General features: G+C 37.3%; 1 protein-coding gene and 1 long non-coding RNA gene across 6 annotated transcripts in view; one reads left to right on the top strand and one right to left on the bottom strand.

Moving 5' to 3' along the window:
* The window catches only part of SYT7 (synaptotagmin 7), a 243,219-nt gene that overhangs the window by 12,150 nt on the left and 203,086 nt on the right, over positions 1 to 27,983 (top strand). The gene's annotated exons all lie outside the window — the stretch shown is intronic.
* On the bottom strand, positions 1,455 to 12,611 carry LOC120308348. The gene is made up of 3 exons (XR_005556826.1): positions 9,378 to 12,611; positions 4,762 to 4,948; positions 1,455 to 4,196 (listed from the first exon to the last, which is right to left on the bottom strand). It is a non-coding gene; the product is annotated as an uncharacterized LOC120308348 (long non-coding RNA).

Raw genomic sequence — 27,983 nt, 5'->3', positions numbered from 1 at the left:
CTATTTGCAGGTCTTTGTATTTTGTTATCTTCTCTTCTATTCTGTTCTCTCCAAGTATTGCCACATCCATCCAGACTTTTTTTTTGTTTTTCTGATCAACATTTGTTAAGTTTAGTGTCTTATATGGCAGATATAACTGAATTGCAAGGTCTGTTTGAATTGCAAAGTCCCAGAACACATTAGCTTCTTCATTTTCCATGGTCGCCATTTGCAACATTCTCTGGCTTCCCCATTGACTTAGCTTGTACAAAGTTAACATAGAACATTGAAAGTGGCAATCACATGATTGTGGAGGCACTGCTTTCAATGTAAGTGACATAAAATATAACTACCACTTGTTCAGGACCATCGTAAGTTTGAATAGTCACTGAAAGAGTGGTTGTTAAATGAAGACCACCTGTATATAAAATGTTTCTCATATTCTAAATATGTTGTTAGTTTAAAGAAGGTGAAGAAGTTTCTGCATCATGCAGTATCCCATAATCTTACGCTCACCAGCCATTGTGGATTACAACTGTTACAACTGTTGATTGGTAGGGATAAAGGGAATTATAGTTCAAAACATCTGAGAGGCTGAAGTTTGGTGAAGTTCATTTTAGATTTACTTTTCTAAGTCATCAAACGTTATAGGAATTAAAGCAACTAAAAGAGGGTCCAATCCAGACTGCTCGTATCTTTTTCATGATCTCCAACTTAAGTTATAGTGGTTTTTCATAAAATTAACCCCAACTCACCAGTTCAAAGAGCAAAAGACAGTTTACTAAAAGCATATGTCAAATACACATATACACACTACTATAAATAAAAATAGAGTTTTGTTGGGCTAATTCAGTTTGACGTTTATTTAATCAAACCTCACATAGGTGCAGATTTGTAAAATGAAGAGGTGCAGTACTTAATTTATCAGACTGAGACCTCCATGTGGCTTTGCTGCAGTTGCTTCTCCTACCCTTGTCTCTTGTCTGTGCATAAAAACTCCTTGCTTCAAAAGAAAGCAGATGGTTGAGGTGGATCAGCCCAACCTCTAATGCTTCCCTTTGAATACTAAGGCAGGTTGTATTACTGCTAGAACTTAAAGTGAAACAATAAGGTAGGCAATGCCTGCTTTGCACAGGCCTATGGAGCACCTCCTCATCTCATCCTTTCTCTGCCTTCCTGAAAATTCTAATCTGTGTTTAACTTACTTGGGTTGCAATACAGAGGATGGACCCAGGTGAGATTGCCTCTCACAATGCAGAATAAAAAGGATATATAGGAGGGAAAGGTGACCTTGTATTAAAATAATCAAGTCTGGATGGAAGTGGCCAATTGCATAACAGCAGGTAAAGGTAGGTCTTATCTAAGTCCAAGGAGATGATGGAACAGACATGGGAATTTTCATGCTCTTTAAATATTCTTTTTTCTTTGCCTTTTTAACAGATTTTTCCCCTGTTACAAATATTTACATGACTAAAAGACTGCAGCATTTAACAGTAATGATTCTGTGGCAAGAACTGTATGTTTTCAAAAACCTGGAAATATTCACTAATGTTAATATAATACATATTTATACATGCAAAGGAATTTAATTACCAAAAATGTCATTCCAGTACAATAAATGGATTTTTTTAAAAGAAAGAAAACTATAATTACAGAGGAATTGGTCCCTTGCATGTGGAAGCAATTTTTCCTCCCCTTGGAAGATCAATCTAGCTCCCAGTTAATAGATATATTTGTAATTGAAGTGGGTTGAAACTTAAAGAATGTAGTACTTATATTGGCATCAGGGGTACCATTTCAGGAGTGCTATTCCAATGCTCTGGAGCATCTTGTCTCAGCAATTGTCAGGGTTCCACTAGTAGCTGTAAATTTCCAGCGCTGGAATGCAGAATATTTATAAGTGAGCATGGGAAAAGAAATAATAACCAACTTGCTATTATACACTATGAAACACATATAGAGAAAAATATTGTTTTTGAAGCCAGGGAAAATATAAATGCAGGATTCAGCCTTATATAAGACTACGTCATTTGTAACGATTGAGTTCCAGTAAAGATTTACTCCTAGTCATGTCATACTTATTTTCTGGGAAGCTTTAGCCAAACTTATACCATTCTTGGGGAAGCCTCCCAGAAATGGAGGGAGAATGCATGTTAGAAATGTTACCACATTTTTCATAGTCTAACCCAGGGGTTCTCAACCTTGGCAACTTTAAGACTTGTGGACTTCAACTCTCAGAATTTCTCAGCCGGCAAAGCAAGTCTTAAAGTTGCCAAGGTTGAGGACCCCTGGTCTAACCAGTAATTGGCAACCTCTAATTTGTAAACTCTACAAACTGCAGACAAAATTTAATACCCAAGGCACAAAACAGTTATTAGAAAGTCTGGTCAAATGAATCTCCCATGTGTTCTTAATATATGAGAAGGAATGTCTATGGTGATTCTCAGTCATCCAGACCACGGTTGTCCCAAAGGTGTTTTTTTCAAAAGGCAACTGGACTTTCTTTGTTTTTTTCCTTGAAGATGTTTCACTTCTCATCCAGGAAGCTTCTTCAGATCAGATGAGAAGCAAAACATCTTCAAGGAAAAAGTTGCCTTTTGAAAAAGCACCTTTGGGACATATGAGGAAAAAATTATAAGTATGCATTATAAAGATCTGGACTGAAAAAAATGGCAATTAAAAGTATTGAGGCTAGCACTAAGGGAGAAGCAGAGAAGGAAAACATTGGCAGTTATTTGGAAGCAGAGTTCTTGATACCTCATGACTGAATAGTATAAATCTTTGATTTGATGTTGGCATTGTACTGGGACAATATTTGCATGATTTACATATGAATATGCATGACCTAAGAGAGATTGACTGACCTTTGTTCCAGGATATTGAGGCGCATGAATGAATCAAGGAACATATCTCCTTATAAAATTATCTGATTCATCCAGTAGTTTCACATTACTTTATTTCAGAAGCACATCTTTGAAAGGTGGCTTACAAAATAAAAATCTAAACCCCAAAACAAGTTAAAATGCAACCATAACATAATGATGCATAACAACAAAACCTCTCAATAGGTCATAAATAAAACACACTCACGTACTTCAACTAAATAATGCACACTGCAATAAGATGAATTTAAGAGACTGATAATAGACTGTAATGACATCAAATAAACCTCCATTAGAAGGCTGAGAAGTCCAACAGAAAGTGTCTTCTTATTCATTCTTACCAGCTCTTGTTCCATTGTTAATGAGATACTATATTGTAGAGAGCCTCAGATCTCAAGACGTTCAGATGTGAATATAAACTGGGGTTGTGTCATTTCAAGTTTTAAAAGTGTAATTAGCACCTTAAGTTGAGCCCAGAACTGAATTTGTCATTATATGAGCTACCTTACTGATTCCATGCTAAATGTAACCACAGTCTTCTGAAACTATTGATGTTTCAGGTTGACTTCAATCGCAGCTTGGTTTTAAGTGCATTACAATAGTTCAATGGAGGAGAGTCTGCAGTAGGAATAGTCAGAATTAAGTTGATTTTTGAGGGGAAAAAAACAGTTCATTAACAAATTAATTAGTTTGCAATAGTGGCAGATATCTGTAGCTTGGGTGTAGGATGAGGGTGAAGGTTCGTTCTCTGAGCTTGAGGGTTGGTTTCCAAATGTTTTGTTACCAGGCTAGGTAACATCTTCAGCGGTGTTTACGGGATGTCAGTGTTCTACTTATATAAGGGCTTCAAGTGTGTGAGTGTCAAGTGAGGGTCTTGTGATGGGCCAGATGGTGAGTCGTCAGAGACTGGCTTGTGATGGTGAGGTACTTCAGGTAAGGGTGATTGGAGGGTGTGAATTAGTGGGTCAGGAGTGAGTCATCAGAGGGAGGCTGGTAATGGGTCTTGTGATGGGGAGACTATATCAGGTCAGGGTCATTGGAAGGTGAATTAACTAATTAAAATTAATTATTAGATAGACTTGATTGGAGGCATATTTTTCTATCATTGTAACTTACAATTATATAAGCACAAATTGGTTGAGGAACAACTCCCAAGATGCAGATTTTTTACTTCCAGAATAATGCAAATTTATTTAAAGCAGGATGAAGCATCTCTTCCAAGATTATCAGTACTTCCATCCAATGGTTTCCATCACATATTTCCACCTTATTTCTGTACAATGTTGTCCACGCTTTACAAGGCATTCACATATTTTTTCAGATAATAAAATAATGCTGAAAATATATAAACATAATAAAATTAATAATAACTCAAAATTGTTACCATGTAGTGATAGTTGTTGAGATGTCCACGTACAAGTTGCCACCCTTTCTTATTCTATAACCTCCTTGATGCAATAATCCATACTGTGAACTATTCTAGTGCCCCTTTCAACAGAACTGTCTTCTCTGATCCCTTGGGTCTCTTTGCTTGAAAGGTCTGACTTACTGTTAGTATACAACCCTCACTCTCAGTTCTTGATGTTAGCTGGCTAAAAAGCCTGAACTGATCATATTTAGTGTCAAATTTTTCCAGTAGCACACAACCTGGTTAAGATTCATGATCTCCTTTCCCTTGATGTTATTGGCATGGTTCCCCACAGTGCATGTAATTTCACATTAATTCATCACATCTCTGACTGGGTAGCAATAATGCCTTTCTAACAGGGGGCATGAATAATATAAAATTAATTCCCTACTAGAAAATTTGCCATGAATCAATGCTTAGAATAAGGATGAAACATGGAAAATGGAGCAGCCTTGATTCAAAGCATGGTTTAAAAAATAAAGATAATCTTACATTATTAGGAATTGGGGAACAGATTGGAGCATGAGTCCTGTGAAATTGTTGGATGATTGCATGGTCATTCAGTTCATATGAGACAACCAAATTACAGAAGGAAGATGGCTGTTTTCTGTGGACACTTCAAACAGGAGCCATTATTTGTGCCAGTTGGACCAGACTGATGTCCTAAGATGCTTGTTACCTAAGTAGAAAAATGGACACAAGAGGTGGTAAAAAACACAATGAGATAGAAAGGAAGTTTGGTTGTAATTGCATGTTTTTGTCTTCTAAGGTAGTATCTCCTAGTATAGGCAGAGATACAGAGTTAATCAGATATTTGAATGAGTGCTTCCTTTTTCCTAGCCATGTTAAAATAAACCTCCAGGGAGCCTGTTTTATTGCAGCTGTATACAAGCAATAGTTAATTTCTTTAAAAAAAAAAAAAAAGCTGGGCTTAACCTCTCTGAAAACAAGGTCTTTTTTTCAGAAGGCTGCTTTCTAATCCACCAAATATAAGACATGTCCGTAATTGCTGATGAATGAGGTAAACACACTGGACATTTGGTCAGGAATATTTTTGATATTATTATTATTATTACTATTACTTGGCAGCTCAGGTTTGATTTCAACTATAAGCCTATCCTCTGGATTAGGTTATCCTTGTTTAAGGAAGTATCTCTAATTGTTCTTCTCAGCTTCACACCTCCCCCTCTTCCCCCGCTACCCCTGTCTCTGTCATCATAAATGCATATAAATAATTGAAATCCTTGGAAGCAGAACGGAAAAGTGATTTTGAATGCTGCCAAGGTGTAGGGCTAGTCCAAGGCAGCTGGCAGTTTCTGGCTATTCCTGTTACACTGAAACCATTTAGAGAGCTGTCCAGCAGGGCAAGGATTTCACTCAAAGTTTGCCCTAAAGGGATGGCGACACAAGTTGTATCTGAAGTGCTATAGTCTGCTTCTGCACCTCCCTCCTCTCACAGTGAAATATGCAGACTATCTGGAAGCTGTGTTAAATGTTTAATGAGGCCCCTGACTGAGCAAAGCTGGAGGAGCCACAATCAGAGGACTAGTTTCTTCCTCATGGGTCACTGATTTTACACATGGCTCACTCTGTGTTGCTACCCAAAAGCCCTTTCCTCATGGGAATGATTGTATGCAGAAAAAAGGGCATTAATATTTATAAAGCAAGCAAGCTCTACAACTGCTCTCAGGACTACAATTAAACTTTGACAATAGTAATAAGGAGTCTTGTGCCTTCTGCAGCTGTTGCTTGCCTTTGGTTCTGAGGAAGCAGACCTCACATAGACAATTGGGGAAGTGATATCCAGCCCACAGTCCACAATGATTGATGCAGTAGACCTTTAGAGTTTCATATGTGCAGTCAGAGGCAAAAGGGCTAATACTGTTCCTAGGTCTGTAGAAAGCATAAAAATCAGATGGGAGGTATTTCTCTAAACCCCTGACTCAGTGAAGATAGTTGAGGGCATCCTGTAAGAAAGGACCAGAGCTCTCCCACTGATGCTATTCTTGAAGAGATGAATGGATTGGTGTTAGTGGGTTCAGTTAATCTTAGACTCCAGATATTAGGGGCTCAAATTCTAGAATCTACATTTTTAATTTCGGGTAAGGCCAGGATGGTGGCAGTCTTGCCTCTGTAGTTCTACTTGCTTCTATGCGACACAGTTTACTTTTTTGGTTTGCAGTTTTGCCTTTAATGGCAGCATATTCTTAGGTTCTTTTAGACAAAAATGCACCCACCCCTTTGCCTTATAATACTGGGCGTTGTTTGACTATCAAGAAAGTGGCTTTAAGAGAGGGGTTTCTTTCTTCTAGCCATTCTAAGACACAGCAGTGTTCCAAGAAAACTCCTTTAGAAATCCTAATGGCCCACTTCCCCAGGGATACCCCTTCTAAACTGCATTCATTTGAGAATATTTCTTATGGAGGAGAAAATATATGTTGTTTCCTCTGACTCCCATCAATATATAATTCAAATTCAAATGCTTTTATGGCCGGTCTTGAATACTATAATATAATCACTCTCTAGTACTAGATTAATTTTTGTCTGAGTGAAATCATGGTTTCCTGGTGTCTTGCTCTTATTTGAGAGAGAAAACCAAATTCTTATTCAGTGTTTCGACTGCTGCATCCTGCAAACCTTTTAAGACCTCTAATTCTGTACACTTGAGTAAAATTCCATGTTGAAATTATGAATGGTCTCATTACAATGCAATTTTACTGGGATTTAAAATTATTCCTGGAATTTTCCACCACATTCACTGTTGGCCTTAGATAACTTACAAGCACAAACCTTGAAGAGAAAGAGAGAGGGGGAGGGAAGGTGGGAGGGAGGGAGGGGGAGAGGGAGGGAGGGAGGGAGAGAGAGAGATGACCATGTAGATCCAGTGGGAAACAAAATCCAGAAATGATTAGAGGAAGATTTATTATTTAAGCTAATGGCCACCACTTGGGAAAATGTTAGAAAGTAAGGCCAAGTTTGGCCAACCGAATAGGCATTCCAAGCAATTAAAGAGGATAGTGTTATTTTTAGGAGCTGAACCAATGAATGAAGCAAACATTGATTTGAAAATTATTTTAAATAACTGGGCTTTTTTTTAGATCAAAATGGGGATTGTCTGATTTGTGTTCAAAGCAATGATGTATTAATTTGTATGCAAAGAATCTTTGTCCAATGCCATTCAAATTATACCTATTTTTAAAATTTGAAATATATTTTTTAGAGCTGTTTGTAGCAAATCCTTTTTCCATCCCTAATTTTGACTTAGTGCTTTGGAACTAACGCTTTACATGACATTATAAAATGACAGTGAAGTAGTAGTGTAGTAGCCTCTTTGGCTGTTAAGTTAGAAGTGATACTGCATTTCTTGTGAACTTAGTAAAGGGCTGATTTTAGGGTGTGGTGTTCCAGTTCATTTCCTGTATTCATATAAACATTTGCATTCAGTGGGCCATTGAATGAAAGTAAACGATCCATTCATTTTGCATCAACTTCCAGAATTTTTTATGAAACAGTGACAAATTAAACAAGCAGTGCTACCTGAATGGTTACCTTGCTCTACTTCCAACTGCACATGTAAGAACTGAGGATGACAGATTATTAAGTATAGATTGATTACACATTAATGCACATTAATCATATTGCCATACTAAATCAAAATGGGGTGGGTTTTTTTGCCATAGCATGCTAATGAACTGGGATGGGGAGAAGGAGTTTAATTTGTGACTGTGAGCATGTGCCTTCATTGACAGGTCGGTCACAAAGACAGAGGCTAATACTGGGGAGTGGGGGTGTCATCTTTTTTCATTGAAGACCAAGGTCAGGATATGACTACTTAAAATGTATTCACTTCTTTGTTTATTTCTTTGCCAAGAATTTCTTAGTGACACATAGAAGTATTTAAAGTTACAAAAAAAAAGAAATTAAAATACAGTAGAGATAAACCAATATAATCACAGCAAGCAGATCTAATGATTTCAAACAGAAACCTTTGAAAGTCTCTTAAGTTTGCAGACAGCCTGGGTGAAACGGAAGGTTAGTTTCGGCAGCTTTCCAATGGATCTTACTACTTTAGGGTTAGGCTGCCTGAATTTGTCTTCCATCTTTCACACTCAACATAGCAAATAGCGAAGGACTTTGGAAATTATAACCCAAAACATCTGGAGGGTGGGAATCACTGCTATTACTGTAGTAAACAGTGTTGCTCAGAGAGCCTCCAGTGAATTCAAGGGAGGTGTGAATGAAAGCAGTCCTTCAGATATCTGGCCCCAAATGATTTTGATCTTTAACTGTTAAAACTATGTATGTATATAGGTGTGTATGTGTGTATGTCAGGCTCTCAGGTTAAACCAGATAAAAATCATAATCAAATGAGCTAATTCTACTTTATTATAAAGCTACATTTACAGAATATTGCAGGTCTAAAAGTACAGTACAATCCTCCACCCACCTATCTCCTTTACAACCCAAGAAACTAGGAAAGGTCCCTTCTGAGCCTCTTGCCCTGCCCACATTCCTGCAGTAGGCTTAGCTGCTTTTTACTGTATCTGACCATTCCCTTGGCTATATCTCTTTGCCTTGTCTTCCAAGGTCTTTCCCACATGCAATTGCACCAGGTATTCGGGTTCAATCTCTTCCATTTTATGTCAATGAGATACAACTAATATTATTGCTCCTATTGTTTATTTCAGACAGAATTAAAAAAAATAGTTTTTGCTAATAAAATAGCCGTAGGCAATAAAAGTGTGAATAATCAGCAAATCCAGAATAATCTCAAACATAATTTATATAACTTTTTAAAAAGAGTATATATTAATACAAGCTGGATTGGAAGAAGATGGGTATGTTTTTAAAACTGGAAGGAACATTAATAACCTGTGTTATGCTGCTGATGCTACTTTTATAGCTCAAAATACAAAAGATCTGCAAGCTCTTGTAGTGAAAATCAAGGAGCACAGTGGAAAAAATGGAACTCAAACCAGATATAAAAAAGACTAATGACAAGAGTACAACAATCTTAGAATTAACAATGACGATAATAAAATGGTAGGCAGCTTCTGCCTGTGTGATTTTGTAATTCCCAAAGGAAAAGGACAAAAGAACTGGCTCACCCAGTTTCAGCACACTGTTGACAGTCAGCTGTTTGGCGGAGCGCCACAGCTCCTTGCTTTTCTTCCAGCTGGTGACGACTTGGGCTGCCTGGGCAAACCCGGCAGCCTCTCCTCTGTCCTTTCAGTGGGTTTCTTCAGTCCGTCCAGACCGATTGTCATCTGGTCCAGACTCCTAAAACATCCCTCCTTCTTCATTGCCCCTCCAGGGCACCTTTCCGACCCCTTAGGGTCACTGGGCAGAAAGAAATCGAGCTGGGAAGCCGGAGTCCCGGGTTCTTCCACTGTCTCGTTGCACGCCAAACAGGAAGTCTTAGAATTAACATGGACAATACTAAAGTGGTAGGTAGCTTCTGCCTGTGTGACTCAAGCATCGACAGTAAAGAAACAAGTATTCAAGAAATTTGCTGCAAATTAGCACTTGGTAGAGTAGTTACGAAGACCTCGGAAAAGATAGTCAATTGCTGCAATGTATTTATAATTACAAAATCAGAATAGTACAGGGAGTGGAATTCCCCTTGATACTTTATGGAAGTGAAAGTTGGACTTCGAAGAGACAGGATAGAAAGAACTGCAGGATCCAGTCTGGGCCAGTCACTGGGACCAGAGGTTTTCTCTTCCAAGCTTTCAGACTTGTACTGGAGTCCATCTTCAGGGAACTTCTCTCTAGCAGAGTACGTGCTGTTCTGTGTGTAGTCTTTATATAGTGCCTGTTGTATGTGGCTTTTTAGATGTTGATTTGGGTGTTGATGTCTGGCTATTAAGTTGTTGGCTGTCATTTGCTTGTGCTGCCCAGCCCTCACCTTCTAAATACAGGTAATCCCCGAGTTACGAGCATTCACTTAACGCTCGTTCAAAGTGTTTACGAGCAAATCCCAAAATTATGATTACAGTACATGATAGGCTGGTGGTAAATCAGCACTCCTGTTGATTGACAAGGGGCCCATTTCCCAGACTTCAATCACTTCCCTGGCTGTTTTTGTGCCTGCTTATCCAACAAACTTTATAGATGCAAAATTGAATGCATGTCCTAGTTCATAGCACATTGACACTTTTGAACTTTGGTGTTCAAAGTTCAAGACTTCTGAGTAGCCCATGGACAGCCAGGGAAACAAATGATTTATCCAACCAACCAATCCAGAGTTGTCACTCAAGGCAAAAATGACCAGGCTCAAATCATCATACTTCAGACATTTTATGTCAAGATCTAATGCTGGGAAAGGTGGAAGGAAAGAGAAGAAGATGACTAGTAGCAAGGTAGATGGATACAGTTACAATGGTAACATAAGTTCTATTGGACCAGGTTAAGGACAGAATGCCATGGAGAAAATCTGTCTATGTGAAAGAACATAACTGATAAAGTTAAAGAAAATCTGAAATTTTACATTTTTTTAATGTATTCTGAAGATTAGAGAGGCTGGTCAACATGAGCTCATTGTGTCCAATACAAGACAGTCATTTATCTCCACTACAAAGTACATGCATATTATGGATTCTAAAGATACATTCCATGTAGGTCCTAAGGCAAAAGCTGATTAACTAGCTGGCAGCTACATCTGGTTGACTACAAGAACTTCAGCTAGCAGAGTGTCTAGCACAAAACTCTTCGGAGATTTTGGGTCCATGGTTGAGACCTCCTGAGCTTCTAAAAGAAATTAGTCTTCAAAAGACAATTGATGCCTTAAAGTGGTCTTCCCAACTTAATGTCCAAATGGACCTTTTAATTTTTATTATTTCTGTGTATCCTTTTTGCCTCAAGCTCTTTGCTTTCCATTTTTCTTTTTGTTGTTGTTAATTGTGAAGTCGTGTCTGACCCATCGCAACCCCACGGACAATGTTCCTCCAGGTCTTCCTTTTTTAAGGTGCTCTAAATACATTTCTCCTTCCTGCAGTGCACCTACTTTCTTTGCCTCTTCCTTTTTTGGTTCCCCTCATATGGTGAAGCACAGAAATATCATAAAGAATTATTGGATGAAAAAACAAGAAATCATCTCTCAGCCATTTAACTGGCTTTCAGGCAAAGGTTCTCTAAATCTTTGTATAAAAATGAGGAACTTACCTGAAACCATTTCCCTAAAGTGATTCTACTTTGCCATATCACTTCTTTGCCTATCACCTGCTTAACTGACTTATTGAATTAACCCAGTTACCCAGATGGGTAAAACACAGTGAACCATACACTAAACACATGGTTGGGTTTATATAGTATACCAAACCATCCACAAATTAGCCTGCCAGTTTTAACTTAGCATATTATGTGAACACAGCCAATATTTTTCATTGGGTTCACTTAATCTTTTGCTTGGGACATTTTCTCAGGCAGATGTCAGTGAACAATCAACTTTATATAAGCAATTAATTCCAGATCTAAGCTAACGATTCTGATTCAGTCTTAGACCTATAAATGTTCAAAATAAAATAGTTTTAATTATAATTTCCCTAGAATAATTACACATAGATAATGCAGTTATCTATTATATGTATTTCAGCTCTGATTTATATTAGCATTTTGGTGAGAGTGTTTTGGCGATGAGAAGTAGAGATTTTGCCATTATAACTAGACAGGCTTGATGAAAGGATTGTTTTATCCCTTTATTTAATGCTGTTAATCTCTTGCTTCAATGATGAAACAATCAATTCTGCTGACTTATTATATAAAGAAATATTTTCATTTATCAGTTTTGAATGTACCACTTTCCATTTCCATTTGTTGTTAATCAACAATTCTTTAGGAGGTGTTAAAAGCCCTTATTAGGAACAGAGAGTCACTTTGAGGTAATAGCTGTTGCTGCTGAAGCTTTTTAAAGACCAAAGTCACATGCAGAGGGAAAGGAAAGAACAGCCAAGATAAGGAGAGACAGTTTTTGTAATTTAGTGTCTGAAGTTTAGTTGCTGGAATAAAATTCCTGGCAAAGCATGCATTGCATAGCTACTTGAAATTCCAGCAAGGTTAGATAGCATCATTTTTAAATTATTTCTTGATTTGAGTCATCTTGCAACAAGTTTGTCTGACCTAAACACACACACACACACACACACACACACACAGAAATAAGAAAGAAAGAATGAAGGAAATAGTAAAGAAGACACGGTACAGAGCACGAATCACACGAACATTAGAAAATAGGAAGTGTATGAATAGTTTAATTACTGTGGAGGAAATTGGCTTAGCTATTAAGCAGTTAAAGGTTGGAAAGTCTCCTGGAACAGATGGACTGACTTCTAGGTATTATAAGATTTTATCTGAAGAAATGATAGAGCCACTAAAGGAACTCTTTAATAGTATTTTGTTGGGTATGCAAGTTCCTCCTTCTTGGAAAAGAGCTTTTATATCACTGATTCCGAAGGAAGATCAGGATCTTACAGAGCCTAAGAATTATAGGCCAATTTCATTATTGAATGTTGATTATAAGATCTTTACAAAAATTTTGGCAAATAGATTAATGCAGGTTATGAAAGACTTGATTCATAGTGATCAAGCAGGATTTATAACAGGGAGATATATGAAACATAATGTTAGACAAATTATTAACTTAATTGAGTACTTGGATAAGAATAATCAGATTCCTGTGGCTTTTATCTTTTTGGACGCTGAAAAAGCTTTTGATCAATTGGACTGGCAATTTTTATTTTCTTTGGTAGAGAAAATGAATTTTGGGGATAATTTTTTACATGCACTTAAAGCTATATATCAGCAGCAATCTGCACAAATTGTTGTAAATGGGGGATTGACTGAGAATTTCAATATTCAAAAAGGGACAAGACAAGGATGTCCATTATCCCCATTGTTATTTGTTTTAACATTGGAAATTTTATTGATTCAGATTCGGGAATCGAAGTTAGTTAAGGGTGTAAAGATAAGGAAGAATGAGTATAAATTGCGGGCATTTGCGGATGATTTGGTTTTAATTTTGGAACAGCCGAATCAGGCGATTGATGGTTTATTAGAACTTATAACACAGTATGGGAATGTTTCTGGTTTTAAAGTTAATAATTATAAGACTAAGATATTATCTAAGAATATGTCAGTTAAAGAAAGGGAAAGTTTGATTAAAGCCACAGGTTTTCAGATGGTAAAAAAGGTTAAATACTTGGGAGTATATCTAACTGCTTCAAATGGAAAATTGTACAAGAACAATTATGAACCACTATGGGCAAAAGTCCAAAAGGATTTAATAGATTGGAAAAAATTGCAATTGTCATTGTTGGGGAGAATTTCAGCTGTAAAAATGAATGTTCTACCAAAGTTTCTTTTTTTGTTTCAGATGATACCTATTCTTAAAAAAGAGGCAAATTTGGAGGAATGGCAAAAGGGTATCAATAATTTTATATGGGTCGGGAAGAAACCAAGGGTTAAATTTAAGATATTACAGGATGCTCGAGAAAGAGGGGGACTTAAGGCACCTAATTTGAAATTATATTATGATGCAGCCGCCCTAACTTGGTTAAGTGATTGGCTTAATTTAACAAATATGGATATTCTTTTTTTGGAAGGTTGGGATTTAATATATGGTTGGCATGCATATTTAATTTTTAATAAGAAAGTTGATCGGACTTTTAAATCACATATTTTGAGGAATGCCTTACTTCGTGTTTGGAAGAAGTATTATTATAGATTAAATTATAAAATACCTATCTGGGGGATTCCCAGACATGCAATTGAGGGAACCTCTAAGGGGACAAATTTTGATAAAATTTCATATAAAGAATTGTTAATTTGTTCTGGTTCGAATTGGCATTTGAAATCCCTAGATGTATTAAGGCAGCAAAATATTCTACAGTCATGGTTTCAATATTTACAAATAATGGATAGATGGACTGTAGACAAGAAAGAGGGAATAACACTAGAAGATAGACAATTTGTTATTCAGATTAAAAACCAAGGTCCGGCTCATATAAAAAGAATATATAATGTTTTATTAGAGTTAGATTCGGAAACAGAATTGGTTAAAGATTGTATGATTAAATGGGCTCAGAATATACAGGAGCCGATCTCATTGGATTTATGGGAGATAATTTGGATAAGAAATGTTAAATTTACACAAGCTCAAAATTTGAGAGAAAATTTTTATAAAATGTTTTATAGATGGCATTTAGATCCTAAAAAATTATCTTGTATGTATTCCAACATACAGCCCAAATGTTGGAGATGTGGCAATAATGATGCGACATACTTTCATATTTGGTGGAATTGTAAAAAAGTAAAGGCTTTTTGGATTATGATTTGGTGGAACATTCAAAAGATTTTTAGAAAGAAGATAAAGTTTACTCCTCAACTATTTTTACTTGGTATTTTTGTTGACTTAAATGAAAAAGAAACTACTTTGATGTTGAATTTATTAACTGCAGCAAGGTTACTAGTAGGTCTATATTGGAAGAAAGATTCTTTGCCTACTTTAGAAGAATGGATATTTAAAGTATCTAGTTTTGCAGAAATGGCAAAAATTTCTGCTTATTTAAAGGATCATACACAAGAAAGATATATTACTGTATGGGGAAGGTGGATAGATTATATTCAGAAAAAATATGGAATTAAAAAGTTTTATTTATTTTATGAATGAATATCAAATATTATAGAGAATTGTTTTATAAGTTATGGAGTTAAAGGTTAATTATGATATTTTTTTTTCTTTCTCTTTTTTTTTCTTTTTTTTAATTATTATAATTTTCTTTTTCTTTTTTTTTCTTAACCCTGTATTCTGCTCTGGGAAGTGAAGGGAGGGGGGGGGGTGGGGGTGGGAGGGAGGGTAAGGGGGGGGGGTTCTCTATTTTAAAATTTTATTGTATTTTTATAAATGATTGTATGTTTTAAAAAAATAAAAATTTTCAATAATAAAAGAAAATAGGAAGTGTAGTTGTCTGGACACAGGTTACTATTTTTTCTCTTGAGCATCTGGCAATAAAATATTAATATGATTGCCAAGAGTCAATCTTTTATTAGCTAGACATGTCTTATCATGCCATTACTCAATTCATTTTAGAGATCTTTCTTAGTCTATTCCAGCTGGATCTCAGATAATTGTGCTAAAATTGGATGCCTCAGAACTTTGCTGAATCACAATATTGAAAATAAAGGTTTGTTACAGGAAACTTCCCAAGGTCCAAAGATGAGATCTTCTGCCCAAATGAAAGTGAGATGGGGTAGGGAAAAATCAGTTTTAGACTGTTTACAATGCTGGGATAAAATCAGGTTTGCAGAAGATACTTCATGACACATAATTTGGACCTAGAAGAGAAAGTGCAAAAATTGCATTCACTATTTAAATGGTAACTCTCACCAGTTTATGCAGGAAAACAATCCTCAGCACCAAATTAATTATGAGGATTGTAAGATTGCTGGCAAAGCAAGAAAACGTATGTCACAGTAACATCAATTCAGTGTCCTATTTTGTGCTAAAAATACAAGATGGCATATATGTGTCTGTATTCATGTGAAAATTACTTTGGGGAAGCTAATCCCAAGATATTCATAGTATTTTACTACATTTTTCTTGTCGCTCTGGATTGGAGGCTGCATATAAATTGATGATAAACTTCTCAGTTAATATTCATGAAGCTTAAGCTTGGTAATGTCAAAGTGACTTGAGTGGTTCAGTTATACCTTAATGGAAACAGCTAGCTGGGCATGCTCGTCTCTTTTGGTTTGGCAGGTACCTTTTCTCGGATGCAAGTGTGAGACACTAGTGCAAAGGCAGTATCTATGAAATGAAAATATATCTTTTCAATCAATCAGAATACAGCTGAAAGGGACCTTGGAGGTCTTCTAGTTCAACCCCCTGCTCAAGCAGGAGACTCTATACCATTTCAAACAGGTGATCCAGTCTTTTTTTAGAAACCTCCAGGGATGAAGCACTCATGGCTTCTGAAGGCATTCTACTGCTTAATTTTTCTCACTGTTAGAAAGTTTCTCCTTGATTCCAAGTTGCTTCTCTCCTTGATTAGTTTCCATCCATTGTTTCTTGTCTTGCCTTCTGGTGCTTTAGAAAATAAGTTGGCCCCCTCTTTTTTGTGGCAGCCCCTCAAATACTGGAATTCTGCTATCATGTCACCCCTACTTCTTCTTTTCTCTACTCTAGCCATACACAATTCCTGCAACCGTTCTTCATATGTTTTTGTATTCAGGCCTTTAATCATCTTAGTTGCTCTTTGCACTTTTTCCAAAGTCTCAACATCTTTTCTGTAATGTGACCAAAACTGGATGCAATATTCCAGGTGTAGTCTTACTGAGGTTTTATAAAGCGGTACTAATACTTCACATGATTTCATTCTTCCTTTTTTTTGCAAAACCTTCCTTAGGGAACCTGCTAAGTTTGCTTACCAAAACATTGTTCTAGAACAGTGTTCCTCAACCTTGACAATTTTAAGGCATGTGGACTTAAATGCTGGCTGTGGAATTCTGGGAGTTGAAGTCCACATGCCTTAAAATTGTCAAGGTTGAGAAACACTGTTCTAGAATGACAGAGGTCTTGCTCAGTCAAGTTAACAGAACAGAGAACTGAGGAGTTAAGTGGATGATTTTGGTTTTGGCCACTTCTTACACCTATAAATTAAGCCCAGAATTCAAGGCTACTGTATATTAGGAAAGCCCAGTTGTGTCCTTCTGTATTAGATATGGATTGCTTTATTTCATTCATTTCTCTTGTTAAGTGCTATCAATTTAGTGTTTGGGCTTAGCTTCTCCAGAATAATTTGTTTTCAAATTGGTCTTTTAGGTTTCTCAGTGGTGTATTCCCTAAGGTTTTAATCAACTACATCCAGTTTGCTGCTGATCGTCTATGTAAATGCTCAATCATCCAGGTCATGGTTGCCCCAAAGGCAACTGGACTTTCTTTGTTTTTTATTAAACATCCTCAGTTCTGATTGAATGCTGGGGAATGGAAGGATTTACATTCTTGATCTCTCTATGTTTTACTGTGGATGGGGAGTCCTAAAGACAGACATTACTCACTAGTATAGTGTCTTGATTACGAATTCTGAGGTGATACTTGTCATTATTTTAGTCTTCTTTATATTTAATTTTTCCCCCTTTTTTCTCTTTTTTTCCACCGTGATCCTTGTTTTTCATTACTAGAACTTCCAGAACATTCACATTTTCAACTACTAGAGTAGTGTCATCAACACAGTGGAAACACTAATGTTTTATCCTCAACTTTTAAAATTTTAAAGCATACAGACTGAATAAACAAGGAGAGAGTATTTATTACTATTTATTTATTAATAAAATTTATACACCAGCCATCTCACTATCTAGAAGACTCTGAGTGGTTTACAAGTGAAAATCCAGCAGGAAGTTTGTACCTTCAGACTTGCAAGATTACAATAAAGTAGAGTTAGTTCATCTAGTAGTGTTTCCTGTCTGGTTTGCCTGGGATGACTGACATCATTCTTGTAAGTTTGCTGCCACTTTTAACTGCTTGATCCATGATTGAGGCAAGTCCTTCCTAAATTTCTTTCTCTGACTGTTAAGCCACTGGAGGCTCCTTCCCCCAATGCCTAATTATTTCCTAGGCAGCATCTCTTCCCTTCATCCCCCAAAGTCATCCACACATTCCATTCCAATTTTCATCTATTTGCTATCCAGTCTGGTTTCTTCTGTCTGTTGATCTTTGGCAGTCATTTTACAGGAGGGGTGTCAAACAGCTGGCCCAGAGGCCAGACGCATCACCAGGAAACCGCACCCACCCCATTGCCAGCAATGGGGAAAAAGCTCCGATACATTGTGCAACATCACGTGACGTCGCGAGTTTGACATGTCTGTTTTACACATTCATTCTTAATAATTTTGTTGAGTATAATCAACAGTTCCTCTGGCCCTCTCTCAATATGGTTCAAGGCTTCAAAGCAGTCACTGATACTCTTCGTGAAAGTTATGATTATATTAGCAAAAATGTGTTGCAGAAGCTGGCTGGGTCTTCCACTTTATCTTGACTTAGAACTTATAAATGAGCAGTTTGTGAGTGGTATCACAATTAGTTGCTGTACACAATTGTGTTGTTATAATCGAGCTCTTCCACTTCCTTGTACCAGTAATATAATCAGTTTGATTTTAGTGTGTTCCAGTGCTTTTTTTCTAAAAAAAAAAAAAAAAAAAAAAAAAAAAGGTGCTGGAACTCACACATGTCATACAATCCGCCTTGCCTACCCTATAAGGTTCCATCCAAAAAAGGTGCCGGAATTCCATTCTGGGCATTCTATGAGAAAAAAAGCCCTGGTGTGTTCCATCTGATAATATCTGTGTACATAGGAATCCTTTTGCCTGTTTAAAGAAATATTGCAATAGAAGAAATAAGACTGGCAGAAAATTGATTAGTCATTCTCTGTTTCATTTCTGTTTTCTAGGCTATAGAGTCTAACTGTGTTTTCCTCCTTACTTTTTCCAATTTAGGTAATCTAGGCTCTAACCACTAGTAGCACATATTGCTTGCATATTCTATTGACTTCAATCACACTCGATCATAAAAATAATCAACTTCCTTTTTGTCTGCATCAATATTTAAGTATAAACTTGAATAATTACCATGCTGAAGGGTTGTCTGCAAAATCTGATTAATATGATTTATTAGTCACTGATACCATTATACATAAGTACTTTGTGCTATATCCTTCCTATCATTGTTTTTCTTTGGTGTGTGTGTGTGTGTGTTTGTGTGTGCATTCTGGGTAGTATATAGTATGATCTTCTGACAAAAACAAATCAGAAGATTTTTGATAAATTATGGTGTTCTTGAATACCAACCCTCTTAAAGATAAACAACAAGAAAAAATATATAGAGAGAAAGATAATAAGCGAAGTGGTTGCTAAGTAAAACCATGACTATGCTTATGATCTTGCATCAGTTTTCCTTTGCTTTATAGACCTGTGAAAGTCATAAAAACAAGAATTGGTTATAAAGTTACTTTTTTAAATTAATGAAATGGTCGCCAAACAAGGCAGCTGCTAAACAAGGACTACGGGTATATGTAACAATTAGGGCATAAGCTACTGTATATATCTAATAATAAATTTCTAAAACTAAATTGGATATATATATATATGTGTGTGTGTGTGTGTGTGTGTGTGTTTTCTGAGGTTTTCGCGGGTATTTGTATGTAGGTCTTTGGTTGTTCGGGTTTTCTCCCGCATAAAATTGGAAGTGTCTTGGCGACGTTTCGACGAAGTCCCATTCGTCATCTTCAGGCTGGTGTTTTCAGCTTTGTGCTTCGAGCAGCAATGTGTGGTCTTAGCTGTTTCTTCCTTTTAACTGCCAGTGGGGGTATGAACTGATTGGGTGGGAGCTTGGCTGTGTTCTGATTGGGTAGAGGTGTGTTCTGAATGGTTAGGGGCTTGGCTGTGCTCTGATTGGCTGGGGGAGTGTTCTGTTTGGTTGTGCTCAGGTTAGTCTGAGTTGCAGAGAGGTTTAAGATTTTGGGCTGCCTTGCTATTTTTTGGCTTCGCGTTCGTGGTCGTGCCTCATCTTCATGGAGGGTGTCAGTTTGCTTCATGTATGGATTGGAGGGGTTTAAAGTGGCTAATGATGCAGCTATGGTCTGGCTTCTGGTTTGTGGTCGTGCCTCATCATCAGTGTGGCTTTGGGTTTGCTTTTTGCGTGGATGTGTGGTGGTGACATCCTGTGTGGTTTTTGTGAGTGTGGGTCTGGTATCATTTTTTGTGTTAGGGAGTCGTTTGTCAATAAGGGCGGGTTTCCAAATGGCTGGTAGGCGGGAGGTATCATCTCGCTTGTTCATGCTGTGTGGGCGTTTTTCTATCTCGATGGCTTCTCTGATTATTCTGTTATTAAAATGTTCACTTTTGGCAATGGTTCTGGTATTTTTAAAGTCAATTTCATGTCCTGTGGCTTTAAGGTGTTGGACCAGGGAAGATCTGCATCATTAGCCACTTTAAACCCCTCCAATCCATACATGAAGCAAACTGACACCCTCCATGAAGAGGAGGCACGACCACGAACGCGAAGCCAAAAAATAGCAAGGCAGCCCAAAATCTTAAACCCCTCTGCAACTCAGACTAACCTGAGCACAACCAAACAGAACACTCCCCCAGCCAATCAGAGCACAGCCAAGCCCCTAACCATTCAGAACACACCTCCACCCAATCAGAACACAGCCAAGCTCCCACCCAATCAGTTCATACCCCCACTGGCAGTTAAAAGGAAGAAACAGCTAAGACCACACATTGCTGCTCGAAGCACGAAGCTGAAAACACCAGCCTGAAGATGACGAATGGGACTTCGTCGAAACGTCGCCAAGACACTTCCAATTTTACGCGGGAGAAAACCCGAACAACCAAAGACCTACACACACACACACACACACACACACACACATACATATATATAATTATATATTATATATATATTATATATTATATGTTTATATTATATTATATTATATTATATTATATTATATTATATTATATTATATTATATTATATTATATATTTAAAAAAACCCTTTCCCTCACATATCTGAGATGTCTGTTTGAGATACCGCTCTTTAAGTACCATGATAATGATTGGAACTATGTCTTGTTAAATGTTGAGCTATGAGTTATTTTTAAAGCAAGTTTTACTTTCTTGCTTTTGTATTACCTGGGATATTCAGGCAGGAACTGGGAATATTAGGAATGTTTGTTTGGTTATCATCATTGTAATCCTACTTACTGGTTTGCCTCTTTTTCTGTTACAAGAATACAACAAGCACTGCTTAACTAAAACATATATAATGCTGCAGCACCCTGTGTTACAAATAGATGAATTGTGCAACATTAGAACTCAATGATTGGACTGCATAAGAACATTGCAGTTAAGAAAAGTTAGCTGAGTCACCAGCACAAAAGAAAGGCTAAACAATGTAAGCTGTAGCTTTAGCTATTCAGATGGATTGAAGTTCAGAATATAAATCACAGAATCAAGTATTTGTGAAAAGTGGTCTTCTGGCCATAGTTAGACATCCGTCAAGGATGAGCACTACTTCCCAAGAAAGAGGGAGGCCTAGGTAGGATATTGCTTTGCAACAGCAGAAATTCAAGCAGAATTCCTTGCTGCATTCAGTTTTGTGATGAGACAGAATGAGAAAAATCAATTTGTAGTTTTATCCATGGCTTGTGGTTCTGGGTTGACTTAAAATTATTCTTTAGAGAATATCCAAGATGTTTCCAGTAATGAAAAAACAGAAGCAGAGGAACTGTGGGTAGATTGTGGTGAAAGGTGAAAGAAACAGTAGACTTTTTTTCCTCTGTTCTTACGTCAGCAAGGGTCAACAGAGACAGGTGCCAAGCCATTTACAAGCAGTAAAAACTACTCATGTTGCTACCTCTAGTAAGCATTTTACCCCACCTGTCTTATGATCAGCTCCTGGTAGTAAATTTAATCTTAATCTTGTTTCATATTGACTGTTTCCCTGGCTAAAGCTATTTCACATAGGAACTAATGATCGGATTATCACTGAACTGCTAAATATTTTTAGCATTTAATCTTGGAAAAAGGCTACACATTATTTATACACATGTACCAGTTATAAAGTTGATTCCTGTGCAAACATATGAGCAAAAGAAAGAGGCTTCCCCCAGATCCATTTGGGCCTCACAGTTATGGGGTTGTGAAGCTCTTTTCTCAGGCCTTTAGCGAGGGTGAATGGAAGCCCTCTTGGACAGTATGGGTGCCTTTTATTCTTTCTTTTTGTTTCTTTTTTTAATTTTTTATTATTATTTGTCAGCAACCCAGAGTTGTTGGAACCTGGGTGGCATACAAATTTAATAAATACATTTCTCCTTTGACTGATTCCATGAAATTGCAGGATACAATTGAGTTGTAAGTGATCCACTTGGATGTTATGTGTACCAGTTAATTCATTTTACCTTCTTCCTTCCAGAATTATATTTTGGGATTGGGTGAGGCAATGGAAAATTTTATTTTTATTCTTTTCATCACTCTACCTATATTGAAAGAAAACAGTAGAAAAATTTCTAGCCAACATAGATGGCGCACAATGCCTTGGTTGGGTCAGTTATGTGAACATACTACCTGGCAGAAACTTCAGTGAGCCCTTTGGTGACACTGTAATTCATTCCACATCCATACTTTTGACAGATTTGAATGATTGAATGAATATTTCTGTAATTTCTTTGAGGCCTCTTGGGAGCACTTTACCTTCTGTGCATGTTGCTCAGTCTCAGGAAGAACTTGTTTCCTGATGTAGCCTAATTACACACAATGTTCTTGTTTTAAAAATGAGCTGTTACATCACCTTTAGAACTGAATCATGTTTTTTGTCCACTTATTGACAGGAAAAAAGATTCACCAGTTGAACTTTGAACATTTGAACTTTGTGGATAATGCTGTGGATAATTCTGGCATGAATTCTTGGTTTGGGGAGAGAATTGCTTATATTAGAAGAAGGGCAAAATTAAAAATTACTAGCGCCACTATTAATTTGCCACTTAGTTAACACAAAGCATGTCAAAAACTCTGTTTATAGTAAATAAAAAGAAGCTGATTGAGAAACCATACCCTTATCTACCTATCCAGAAAATCACAAGTGCTGAAGTATGATTCAACTTCTCAGCTTCTATGGGCCTTTCCCCACTATCAAATTACAGTGTACTCCACCCACTTCTGAGTTGATAGAAAACTATTCTTGCGTGAAACATACTGTTCCCATTGCCAATCCCTATCCTGTCCTTGTTGCTTCTATTCTTAGACAATGCCAGTTACCTAATTTCTCTCCACTTTAATGAGTGAGAAAGCTTGTCAGACTTTTAACAAATATCAAGGTTGCCCTTGAACAATGTTAAACTAAGGAGAGAAATTCTATTTCAACACATGAAAAACTAAGTGCCATTCATGGCTGTACCTGAATTCAAATAGAAATTTTGCCCTTATTCTAACACTTTGGGGGCAGCTTTGAGGTATGTAAAACTGTCAAAGCTGTCTTTATTCATGGGCTGGGAACAAGATAAAGTCCACATCAAGGACACCAAGCAGCAGAAGAAAGAAGATGTTTATGATGTACTTAATTCCATGTGAGTCTAAATATAGAATGAAATTAGGGTACTATATTTTTCTTTACTCCATACAGCAATGTGGCAACACCACAGAACATTTTTTGACTTTAATGCAAATAGATAAATTTCTAACCTTAGTGGTTAAAAACTACTTGTGTCCAATAATACAATTATAAGCATATTTGTTGAGATCAAAGTGGTTCCCAGTGATGTTTGTGTGAGTTAGGAATGTAGATTCTTGTTTAAATAGCTTTTGGTGCTCTGCAACATTATTAATAAGACCACTTTTAATATTTTTTTAGAGAAGCAGAGACTTCACTGAGATCAAAGTGAGAGGTATGACCATCATTACTATTTAAGAATTACAGGTCCAAACTGAAAATGTAATCCTCAAAGGCTCTGTATTTTAGTTATATCCCTCTTTAAGTTATAATGAATGGTAAACCTGGTATCAGGTAATGAATCACTCATTTAGTGATTGCCTCCTTTAGCTACTGTTTGCAGGTACAATCATGATGCAAAAGTAACTTTGTGACCAATCCTCACATTTACGATCTTCACAGGTATGTAAAGCAAAGGAAAGCTGAAATAAGATAATAAGCACAGTTGTGGTTTCACTTAGTGACTGCTTCACTTAAAAACTATGTTGCTGGTTCCAATTTTGGTCACTATACAAGGACTACAGTCTATTATGGGCCATCCATTAAGTGATGTAAGATCCTTATATAAAACTGTTAGCAGCTGAAAGAGAAATTGTAGATGGGATCCTGGCCATGTAATTGAATATGCAACCATAACCCTTTAACCTACAAGCAAGATTATTGATCTTCTGAATTCCTATTCAGTTCCAAAAGCCTTTTCTTTTCTTGCTGACATTGCCCAGGCATCATCCTAAGTTATGTTGAACAAGACATAATGGTTTGCAAATACAGTAATATTGTTATAAATGTTGGTTACTAAACCACCATACCTGAGTTCATATCACTCCAGGTTTTTAAGAAGATATTGGAGAGCCATTTGTCTGGAATAGCATAAGCTCTTTGCTTGGGTAGGAGGTTGGACTAAAAAACCTCCAAGGTCCCTTCCAACTCTTGTTATTTTATATTCTGTACAAGGGTAGTCCTCAACTTGCAACACTTGATTTAATGATTGTTCAAAGTTACAGCAGTACTGAAAACAATGACTTATGACCATTTTTCACATTTATGACCATTGCAGCATCCCCATGGTCACGTAATTTACATTTGGATGTTTGACAACTGACTCACATTTATGACAGTTGCAGTGTCTTGGAGTCATGTGATCCCTTTTTGTCACCTCCTGACAAGCAAAGTCAATGGAGAAACCAGATTAACTTAACAACTGTGTTACTAATTTAACAACCGCAGTGATTCACTTAACAAATATGACAAGAAGTTGTAAAATGGGGCAAAAATTACTTAACAAATTTTTCACTTGGCAACATAAATTTTGGGCTCAGTTAACTTGAGGACTACCTGTATATCACATTAGGCCAGGGGCGTCAAGCTGCCGGCCCGTGGGTTGGACACATCATGTGGAAGTTGCGCCCACCCCATTACCAGCAATGGCAAAACCGCCCTGATATGTTGCGCGACATCATGTGATGTCGCGAGTTTGACATGCCTGCATTAGGCCATGACTTTTCTTAGCCATAGCTTGTTGAATAAACTACAATCTGTGAATTTACGCAGGGCTTAGTTATCAGTCATTATGCATATAGCACACATTCCATTAAGCAAATCAGAGGAACCATCTGTGACTTGAAGTTGACAGAGTATTTCCAGTGAGACTAGCTTCTTGATACAGTAAGTGGCAGTCAAACATAGAGGATGAGTGTGGAAATAGATTTTATTTGTTTCTTTCCTGCATGCAAATACAAGGCCCAGTTATAGTACAATATAGATTGTTGAAGGACATAAGAAGAGTGTCATTGGTCAGTGATCTGTTTCTGATCATCATGTTCTTCCTCTTCCCCTGCTGGTAGGATATCACCCATGGTATAAGGCAGGGGTAGGCAGCCTTGACCTTTTTATGACTTGTGGACTTCAACTCCCAGAATTCCAGAGCCAGGGTTGCCTACCCCTCGTATAAGCACATTTATGAGAGATTCCCAAGTAACCCCTCTTTGAAAATCCTTTGGTGGTATTAGTAAGTGCAAACTAAAAGTCACACAAGCAATGAAACTTCAGTTTTCTGTGACATATTTGTGTTTATGGATGTGCACAGAACATAAGATGATGTGGCCTGATAGTCATGAAGTTCAAGATCAAGTTCAAGGGATTCAAATTGTTCTAATAAGCTTTACTTTTTTGTCCTTAAGCAACACAGAAGCACAGCTTGGAACTAGTGCCGCAATATTGCTGTTGTTCTCTTAGCTCTTTGTCCTTCACAACGTAAAGGACTCAGCAAGGAGGCAGTCAAGAGAGAAAGAGTCATAGAACTTTTCATTGCAGCTGAGTTAAAATGCTATTTCTCAGTCTTTGAGCTGGCAGAAAAATTATACTAATGTAACATTTGCCCCTATTGCCATGTCTTTTCTACCACAGGCACGGTGCCAGCAGTTAGTGCTGTCTTTATTTACATATTAATGGCATGGCTTCATGGATTCCACCAGCTTTGTTTCTCTCCACTTCTACCAAACATTACTAGCCAGTGGGAAGATATTCACTAGTCCCTCTCCTTGATGTTTACTAAGATCGGGGTTGAGGAAAGAATTAGGCTTTGACAGGTGGCTGTACTAGCAGCCAGACGGCATTTAGGCTTCTCTTGAACATGACTGTAGTGCCGTAGTAAAGGAATAATAAACTATATTCAAAAAGAGTCTGAATAACTGTCAGTGTGGGTTTCACCACCATGAAGCAATAGAGAAAATGGTCACCCTCTGTTCAGGCTGATTCAGGTGTCTGACTTGGGGATGGTCTTAAAAAGTACAGGTAGTCCTTGACTTACAGCCATTTGTTTAGTGACCAAAGTTATAAAAGCACTGAAAAAAGTGACTTATGACCATTTTTTACATTTACGGCCATTGCAGCATCCCTGTGGTCACATGATCAAAATTTTGATGCCTGGCAACTGACATGTATTTATGATGGTTGCAGTGTCCTGGGATCATGTGATTATCTTTTGTGACCTTCCAACAAGCAGAGTCAATGGGGAAGCCAGATTCACTTAGTTACAACAGTGAACATTACTAGCTTGACAACTGCAGTGATTCAATTAACAACTGTGGCAAGAAAAGTCGTAAAATGGAGCAAAGTTCACTTACCAATTGTCTTGCTAAGCAACAGAAATTTTGGGCTCAATTATGTTCGTAAATTGAGGACTATCTGCAGAAAGTATGGTGGTGACTCAGTTTGAAAGAACCAGGTTCTTTTACTGCCTAAAGCAAAATGGATTTAGAGCAAGGGTATCAAACTCGCAATGTCACGTGACGTGTCGTAACTTTTTTGCCATTGCCGGCAATGGGGTGGGCGTGGTTTTGTTATGATGCATCTGGCCCATGGGCCGGCAGTTTGATACCCCTGATTTAGAGGATAGGGAATGAAGAGGAGGCAGTTTATCCCCACCAGCTTAAAGTGGGCAATAGGTCTGGGCTTACTAAAATTGAGTCCTGGGAATCACCCTGACTGTCTCATTAGCACAAGGTTGGAGAAGCACATCAGATTGCGTCCAAGGCAAAATATATTTGGGATAAGGAGGAAGCAATGCTTTAAAGTTGAGTAAGGGCATCTTAAATCTATCTCTGGCATGGGCTGAGGATCAGATGAAGGTAACAACATGAGGACATGTTAGGCATGTTTGTGCTGCAGGTAGATACAAGTGAAGAAAAACTCGAATTCAAGATTCATTAGAATACAGGCCTGAAATAGATTGCTCTTTTATTAGCCTAGTGGAGGAGGAAATGCTATGTATGTATTCTTCACAGATCTTCTGGGAATTGCTGTCTTGGCAGATTTCAGTGTTGGAACGAAAAAGTGGAAAGTTCAGTTCTCAGAGAGATAAATCATGATGCTTATTGTGCAATGGGAATAATTTTCTTCCGAGAGACATAGGACAGGACCTGAACTTAGGAGATCTTATATTTATTTATCATTAATGTGCCAAGTGTTTGATATATTTATCTAATTTAGCATTAAAGCAACCCTATGAGTTGGATGTTGTATTTCCATTTTACAGGTGGGAAATCAAGGCTGAAAAATAATTGCTTTCCTCAGCACTAAGTTAGAATTAACTTAATTCTTCAAAGATTATCAGCCTAGTTATTCTGTATTCTTTCTGCCATCAGTATTCTGGTATGGTAACGTACTATGGGATTTTCTGAAGATGCAGTGCTAGCCCTGATAAAGCCTAAGACAGTGATTGATTAATTTGCCAGCTTATCAAAAGCCAAAACAAAAGCATCTCTTCCCAAACAGATCCATCCAAATGACCTGTGGTTACTTTTGTCTTCCCTATCTGCTTATCAAAGAGAGACTAGTGGTTAAAATGACATTGGCAATGATCAGCTGATGCTCATATATTAATTTGAATTAAGAAGTGAATCTTTGGCAATTGCTTCTGCCTTGGATTTTTCTGTAGTAAAAAAAAAAA

The sequence above is a fragment of the Crotalus tigris genome, unplaced genomic scaffold (genome assembly GCF_016545835.1).
Source record: "Crotalus tigris isolate CLP2741 ecotype Arizona unplaced genomic scaffold, ASM1654583v1 scf7180000017899.1852299, whole genome shotgun sequence".
Lineage (NCBI taxonomy): Eukaryota > Metazoa > Chordata > Lepidosauria > Squamata > Viperidae > Crotalus > Crotalus tigris.
Note: the sequence above shows the minus strand (reverse complement) of the source record. Positions and strands in the feature narration are given on the sequence as shown.